The sequence below is a fragment of the Sminthopsis crassicaudata genome, chromosome 2, assembly GCF_048593235.1.
Source record: "Sminthopsis crassicaudata isolate SCR6 chromosome 2, ASM4859323v1, whole genome shotgun sequence".
Taxonomy (NCBI): domain Eukaryota; kingdom Metazoa; phylum Chordata; class Mammalia; order Dasyuromorphia; family Dasyuridae; genus Sminthopsis; species Sminthopsis crassicaudata.
Window position 1 is genome coordinate 43,474,598 of NC_133618.1, and position 8,966 is coordinate 43,483,563.

Genomic DNA, 8,966 nt, shown 5'->3' on the forward strand with positions numbered 1-8,966 from the left:
TTATCACTTCATAGTAATTCCCCTTCAATAAAATAACCTTGAATCTTGAAATCTTTATTCACAGAATCATAGTCAATAAGCATTTATTAAGTATCTACTGGCCAGATACTTTGTTAGGCACGGGAGATTCAAAGAAAAGCAAGGCAGTTCCCATCTTTGAGCTCACAATCTAATGAGAAAAGAAGCCAACACATTACACACACAATAAGGAAGGCACTAGAATTAAGGATTGGCAAGGGTGGGTGGGGTTTTAGCTAACAAATAAATGAGGAAGAACATTCCACACTTGGAGAACAATCAAAGAGAATGCCCAGAGTTTAGTGATGGACAACAAGGAGACTAGTGTTACAAAGTGAACTGGAAAGGTAGGAGTATGGGGTAGGTTAGAAAGGACTTGAAGATGGTCAGATCTTTGCTTTAGGAAAATCTGGAGCAGCTAAATAAAGGGACCTGAGACAGGCTGGTCCAACAGCAAGTTCTTTAGGCATAAGTTGGAGATGGAGGGACAGCACTGTCAAGAAATGAGTTATGTTCAAGAGATGCTGTAGAAGTAGATAGAACTGAAGGGAGCTTGCCAATAGCTTGGATGGGGGGGACTGGGAGGATGCTGGGATGTTTGGAAAGGACAAGTTTAGTGGGATGATAGGTTGAGAATATTGAATTTAAGATGTCTAGGGAGATCCAATTTAAGTTGTCCAGAAGGCAGTTGTAGATTCAAAACTTGGTCATCAGATAATTTCAAGTTGGAATGCACTTCAGAACCCATTAATATTTGTGCCAAGATAAACTGGAACCTTTCCCAGGAAGATCAGGAGTGAAACAAGGGACAGACACAATCCTGAGTCCAGTGGAAAAACCTCCAATTCAGATTCCAGTGGAAAAGACTTTCTGAAATAACCGTAACAAGGAAACTTTCTTAAAGATTAAGTGAGCCTTCTAATAGACAAATAAGGAACTTACCTTGTTAAGGGCTAAACCAGCAATCTCTTATAGCTGAAAGCAGATGTTAGCTAAAGACATTCCCTCGACTTCAGCTGACTCAGCCTGAGCCCCAGCGGTAGCCTCAGCTTCACCCTTAATCAAGAATGGTACTATAGAGAGTATAATTAAGATAATTGAGGAGCAAAGTTTACTTGTACAGATTGCTAAACTCTTGGCTGCATTAAGACAATAAATGTAGATAACTGGAAGCTAGTGGGACTTGAAATGAAAGAATTTCACACAAAAAATGGGCCTTGTTCATTTTCTGCAGAGATATTTTATATCTACAACGTAGTTCAATTAGCCTTAAACTATTGAGCAAGTTGTAGGAGAAGGAAAAGCTTTAAAAATGAACAGAGGAAGTGTGAGGAAAAAAGGAAAGATCAAGATCTTGCCCAAGAGCAAGGGGATTTAAATGAGGAATTAGGGTGTGATGACTCTGATTCTCTTGAAGAAGCTTCAACCCTGCCTAGAGAGCAGATTATTGACAGGCCCACATCAACTCCACCTTCAGGGGTGGAGGAAAATGGAGGAGGGGAAGAGGCAGAAACACAAACAGAATTGCCTGTGAAGCAGCCTAAGTCTATGACAAGATTAGAAAAAGCATTGGTTAAAGCTAAGAGAGAAGGACAGGATATAAGTGATTTTATACATGCATATCCTGTGATTGAAGAGATTGACTCTGTAGGTCAAAAAAGGAGAAGATATGCACCTTTAGATTTGAATAAAATTAAAGATTTGAAAAAAAGGCTGTACCCTTTATGGGGCTACATCAGCTTATGTTAAAATGTTACTAGATGGTTTGTCTTATAAAGTCCTAACCCCGAATGATTGGAAATCCATAGCAAGGACATGTCTAGAACCTGGACAAAACTTATTGTGGCTTGCGGAGTTTCATGAATTATGTAAAATCCAAGTCAGATGCAATTTCGAAATAGGAGTTAACACACAACTTTTGAGCACTTAGCTGGTGAAGGTCACTATGGAGAAAATTCAGAACAGGTTAAATATCCCATGACAGTATATGAGCAAATTGCTAAGGCTGCAATAAAAGCTTGGGGTTCCCTCCCCAGACAGAAAGATCGGGGAGAGGCTTTCACTAAAATAGAGCAAGGTCCCAATGAATCTTTTGCGGATTTTGTGGGACGTTTTGCAAACTGCTGTCAAAAGAACTATTGGAGAAAATGCAGCTACAAAAATAATGACCAGATATCTGGCTAAGGAAAATGCCAATGATATTTGCAAAAGAATTATATGGGGATTAGACAAAGATGCTCCTTTAGAGGAGATCATAAGACGATGTGCGACAGTGGGAACAAATGCTTTTTACACCGGGACTATTATGAACATGGAAAGACAGGGTCCCTCCTGGCAAGGGACTTCTAGAGAAACTCGGCGATGTTTTCAATGTGGAAAAATTGGACATCTAAGAGCTCAGTGTAAATATGGAGATAGAGTGAGAAGACAGGCTGAGAGAAGACCTAAAACCCCATGTCCAAAATGTCACAAAGGTTTCCATTGGGTCTCAGAATGCAGATTGACCCAGGGAAATGAGAGGCGGGGCCCAGCTTCAGCCCCCCAAGTGGGGCATGATGGCAGCCAAGGTTACATCCAGAGAAATTTAAGACATGATCAATCAGCCAAAAGGCAATCAGATGGAAGAAAGGGATTGAAATTAGGAAAAATAGAGTTGTGTGCAGTAGGGCAATCAGATGGAAGAAAGGGATTGAAATTAGGAAAAATAGAGTTGTGTGCAGTAGAGACTACTGAGATACTCCCTGGAGAAGTGAAATCTGTTCCTGTTAAGCCTATGGATTTTTTGCCTCCAGGCAGAGTACGCTTGACCATTTCACCTTCTGAAAGTGCTTACAAAACAGTGTCTATCCATGCACTGATGTGGGAAATTGGAGAACGTGTAGCTAATATCCCAGTCACTAACACAGGTAGACAACTTGTGATTTATCAACCAGGAGAAGTAGTAGCATCAGGCTTATTGTTACGTACCCCTAATAAGCAACCTGGTGATAGTTGCCCAGATTTTGACTCCAATGAACAAAATCTAGAAATATATTGGACAGCAGCTGTGACAGCTGACCAACCTATGCTTACTATTTATATAAATGGAATACCATTTGAAGGATTGGTAGACACGGGTGCAGATCATACAGTTAATTAGAGGTGCCAATTGGCCCAGTCACTGGCCAAAGATTAAGATAGACACCTACATGTCTGGGGTAGGAGTAGCAATAGCAGCAGAAGTAGTGCTATGCATTTGAGATGGATATTTGAAGGTGAAACAGGAGTTTTTACTCCTTTTGTGGTTGAAAAAATCCCCATCAATCTGTGGGGAAGAGACATTTTACAGCAGATAGGATTACAAATAAGCACTTCGGCTTTTTAGGCCTACCTGCACTTTCACCGGTTCCTATTCAGTGGAAGACTGATTCACCAGTGTGGGTAGAACAGTGGCCCTTAAGAAGTGATAAAATTCAGGCCTTATTAGACACAGAGGAAGAGCAACTTGACCAAGGACACTTGCGGCCTTCTCTAAGTCCTTGGAATTCCCCAGTATTTGTGGTGAAAAAGAAATCTGGAAAATGGAGGATGTTAACTGATCTAAGAAGAGTAAATGAACAGATGGAAACTATGGGAACTCTTCAATCTGGACTTCCATCTCTTACTCAGTTGCCAAGAGAATGGCCTCTTTGGGTTATAGACATTAAGGATTGTTTCTATTCTATTCCTCTAGATAAGGAGGATATGAAAAGACTTGCCTTTTCAGTGCCCAGTGTTAATTTGGGTGAGCCTTATAAAAATACAAATGGACAGTTTTGCCACAGGGAATGAAAAACAGCCCTACTATGTGCCAAATGTATGTTGCTGCTGCTCTTGCTCCAGTAAGAAAAGCCTTTCCAAAAGTAATATTGTTACATTATATGGATGATATTTTGGGATGTGTACCTGAGGAACAGATGTTAGAAGCATGTCTACAAAAGATCATGGAAACACTAAAGTACTACAAACTGCATATATCCACAGAAAAAATTCAAAGACATGCTCCTTTTCAATATTTAGGTTATGAAGTATCCTAAAAGTACAAAAGCTTTCTTTAAGAACAGAGAAGTTGAACACCTTAAATGATTTCCAAAAATTAATAGGAGATATCCAAGGATGCGTCCAGTGTTAGGCTTAACTACCAATTGACTGCAACCTCTATATGACATTTTAAGGGGAGACAGTGCTTTAAATTCACCATACCAGCATACCAAAGAAGCACAAGAGGCTTTGAGAGAAGTTGAACTGGCTTTATCCAATGTGGTTGAAAGAGTCACTCAAAAACCCTTGGAAATATCAGTTTTTCCTACAAAAGAAGCACCCACAGCAGACCTTCATCAAGGAGACAGTGTGATTGAGTGGGTGAACCTCCCAGCACAACCAGAACAAAGCCTTGCTCCTTACCCAGTGCTTGTGGCTAGAATTTTATTAAAGGCTATTAAGAGAGTAACACAATTATCTGGAATAAGTCCTGAAAAAATATACACTTTCTATACTAATGCACAAATTAATGTATGCTGTGAGACCATCCCAGAATGGCAAATTTTACTGGTCACAGCTCCAAATTTTGAACATGGGTCTCCATTAAAGATAACCCGGCTACTACATAATTGGCAATGGATTTTTGAAGAAAAGGAGAAAAGGTTTCTAAGGTTCCTCTTAAAGGACCAACAATCTTTACAGACGCCTCCAAAGAAAATATTTGTGCTGTATACTCTCATGATTTAACCATAAAGAGAGTAGTCAGGACTCCTTTTCAATCCACTCAACAAAATGAATTATTTGCTATCATGCTAGCTCTTATTACCCAGGAGACGTAAATATAATTACTGATTCAGCCTATTCAGTAGGTGTGGTACAAAGAATTGCCACAGCCCAAATAAAATTTGCAGTCTCTAATATTTATCAGCTCTTTAAGGAACTTTAAGAGCAAGTGAGAAAGCATCCAGACAAGATTTATATCTTGCATGTCCACTCACATAGTGGACTTCCAGGTCCTATTTTTGATGGAAATTCAAAGGCAGATAGCCTTCTAACCATGTTAGCCAGTACTCCTTTATTTCAGGAAGCACAAGAATCTCATTCTAAATATCATCAGGCTGCTCAAGCTTTACTTTTACAATTTGGAATAACAAGAGAGGAAGTTAGGAGCATAGTAAAAAGCTGTACAGCTTGCCTTCCTTTCCATGCTCCTACACTCCCTCCAGGGAAGAATCCTCGTGGTTTGAGACCCAATGAAATCTGGCAAATGGATGTGACCCATTATAAATCTTTTGGTCATCTGTCTTTCATCCATGTGGTAGTAGATACCTTTTCAGGATTCACTTTTGCAGTGCCAACAACAAAAGAGAAAGCCAGAGTGGTCACTGAATTCCTTATCCAAGCATTTGCCATTATGGGTGCGCCACAAGAAATAAAATCAGATAATGGACCTGCATATAGTTCTAAACATTTTGTGCACTTTTGTGCGCAGTATAAGATTTTACACACCAGTGGAATACCTTTTAATCCGCAAGGTCAGGCAATAGTAGAGAGAAGAAACAGAGAAATTAAGACACTCCTCCAAAAACAAAAGAAAGGGGGAGCCACAGTCTCTATACCATTAATTTTCTAATTTTTGACAAAGATGCACTGGCTCCGGCAGACAGGTTTTATAACCCACCAGAAGGGCAGTGTCCAGTGAGAGTAGCTCCACTGTCCTTTGATAATCCCCAGGTGATGTGGAGAGACCCAGAAAGTGGTGAATGGAATGGAAGGGACCAGATAGGTTAACTGCCTGGGGGAGAGGGTTTGTTTGTATTTCTTCAGATGGAGAAGGAATCAGATGGGTGCCAATGAGCCGTATTCGCCTTGTCCATTGGAGAGAGACAGAAAAAGAGAAAGACCTCAAAACAAAGGAGAAAATCTAAGAAACATCTGACACTGAAAGAGCATGGCTAATAAGACTGTTAAAGAAGTTTACAACTAGCAGGAATCATTGGATTTCCTAACACAAGATGAGACTAATGGACAATGGACTTATGGACATTTATAAATTCTCAATTTATGATTATTTGATCATATTATTTGTTACATACTTCTAGTATGTATTATGTTACTATGTGTTTATGTAATCTATGTAATTATGTATAATGCCTCCCATACTGATGGATTTATGTTTCAAGGTCATGACCACCCTATGTTCTAAATCAAAAGAAAGGGGGAGATGTTAGGTTCTTACTAAGTGCTAATGAGATAATGAGATATTAGGTTCTTACTAAGTGCTAAGTCGGTACTTAACAATTCTCTAGTTCCAGCCATTACTGGGAGTTTTACCTCTTTGAACTTCTGGGGAGGAGCTTGCATGCTTAGGAGGAGCAAGTTCAATGGTTGAAGTATTTTTTCCCAGAAGCCCCTGAGTTTTTCCACGTCCATTCTCTGGGAGGATAAAAGAAGCAACATTGAGCAAGTTGAGAAAAGTCTCTGCTCTAGGTCAGAGTTGGCAGCCGAGAGATTGAGTTGAGACAGCAGATCTCCTCCCAGAGAGCGATTGGCAGTCTCTGGAGACAACAGGACTTTACAACCCTTATTCAATACTGTATTAGAAATGCTAGCCTTGGCAATAAGAGCTGAGAAAGACATTCAAGGAATTAGGAGTAGGCAATGAAGAAATCAAACTATCACTCTTTGCAGATGACATGATGGTATACTTAGAGAACCCCAAAGACTCTGCTAAAAAGCTATTAGAAATAATTCATAACTTTAGCAAAGTTTCAGGATACAAAACAAATCCACATAAATCCTCAGCATTTTTATACATTACAAACACAATCCAACAGCAAGATACAAAGAGAAATTCCATTCAAAATAACGGTCAATAGTATAAAATATTTGGGAATATATCTACCAAAGGAAAGTCAGGAATTATATGAGCAAAATTACAAAACACTTGCCACAAAAATAAAGTCAGATTTAAATAATTGGAAAGACATTAAGTGCTCTTGGATAGGCCGAGCAAATATAATGAAGATGACAATACTCCCCAAACTACTCTATTTATTTAGTGCTATACCAATCAGACTCCCAAGAAACTATTTTAATGACCTAGAAAATATAACAACAAAATTCATATGGAAGAATAAAAGGTCGAGAATTGCAAGGGAAGTAATGAAAAAAAATCAAATGAAGGTGGCCTAGTTGTACCTGATCTAGAACTATATTATAAAGCAGCAGTTACCAAAACCATTTGGTATTGGCTAAGAAATAAGACTAGTTGATCAGTGAAATAGGTTAGGTTCACAGGGCAAGATAGTAAATAAAAATAGCAATCCAGTGTTTGACAAACCCAAAGATCCCAAGTTTTGGGATAAGAATTCATTATTTGACAAAAACTGCTGGGAAAACTGGAAATTAGTATGGCAGAAACTAGGCATGGACCCACACTTAACACCACATACTAATATAAGATCAAAATGGGTCCATGATTTAGGCATAAAAAACGAGATCATAAATAAATTAGAGGAACATAGGATAGTTTACCTCTTAGACTTGTGGAGGAAGAAGGAATTTGTGACCAAAGGAGAACTAGAGATCATTATTGATCACAAAATAGAAAATTTTGATTACATCAAATTAAAAAGCTTTTGTACAAACAAAACCAATGCAAACAAGATTAGAAGGGAAGTAACTGGGAAAAGATTTTTACAGTTAAAGGTTCTGATAAAGGCCTCATCTCCAAAATATAAAGAGAATTGACTCTAATTTATAAGAAATCAAGCCATTCTCTATAAGAAATCAAGATATGAACAATTTTCAAATGATGAAAATGAAACTATTTCCACTCATCTGAAAGTGTTCCAAATCACAATTGATTAGAGAAATGCAAATTAAGACAACTCTGAGATACCACTACACACCTGTCAGATTGGCTAAGATGACAGGAACAAATAATGATGAATGTTGGAGGGGATGTGGGAAAACTGGGACACTGATGCATTGTTGGTGGAGTTGTGAAAGAATCCAACCATTCTGGAGAGCAATCTGGAATTATGCCCAAAAAGTTATCAAACTGTGCATACCCTTTGACCCAGCAGTGCTACTACTGGGCTTATATCCCAAAGAAATACTAAAGAAGGGAAAGGGACCTGTATGTGCCAAAATGTTTGTGGCAGCTCTTTTCATAGTGGCTAGAAACTGGAAAATGAATGGATGTCCATCAATTGGAGAATGGTTGGGTAAATTATGGTATATGAATATTATGGAATATTATTGTTCTGTAAGAAATGACCAGCAGGAGGAATACAGAGAGGCTTGGAGAGACTTACATCAACTGATGCTAAGTGAAACGAGCAGAACCAGAAGATCATTATACACTTCAACAACGATACTGTATGAGGATGTATTCTGATGGAAGTGGATATCTTCAACATAGAGAAGAGCTAATCCAATTCCAATTGATCAATGATGGACAGAATCAGCTATATCCAGAAAAGGAACACTGGGAAATGAGTGTAAACTGTTAGCATTTTTTGGTTTTTCTCCCCAGGTTATTTTTACCTTCCGAATCCAATTTTTCCTTTGCAACAATAATAAAAAAATTTGGTTCTGCCCATATATATTGTACCTAGGATATACTATAACATATTTAATATGTATGGGAATGCCCGCCATCTGAGGGAGGAGGTGGAGGAAGGGAGGAAGTGGAGGGAGGGAGGGAGGGGAAAAATTCGGAACAGAAAGGAGTATAAAGGATAATGTAAAAAATTACCTATGCAAATGTACTGTCAAAAAATGTAATAATTATAAAATTGATAAAAAAAAAAAGTTGTGCCAAAATAAGAATCACCCTCTTTACAACTTAGAAGACAAGTGGTCATATAAAACTTCCTTCATAATGGGACGTGAAGACCAAGTTGCTACTTTCTGAAGGTTCCACTTCCAGCTAGAGATGG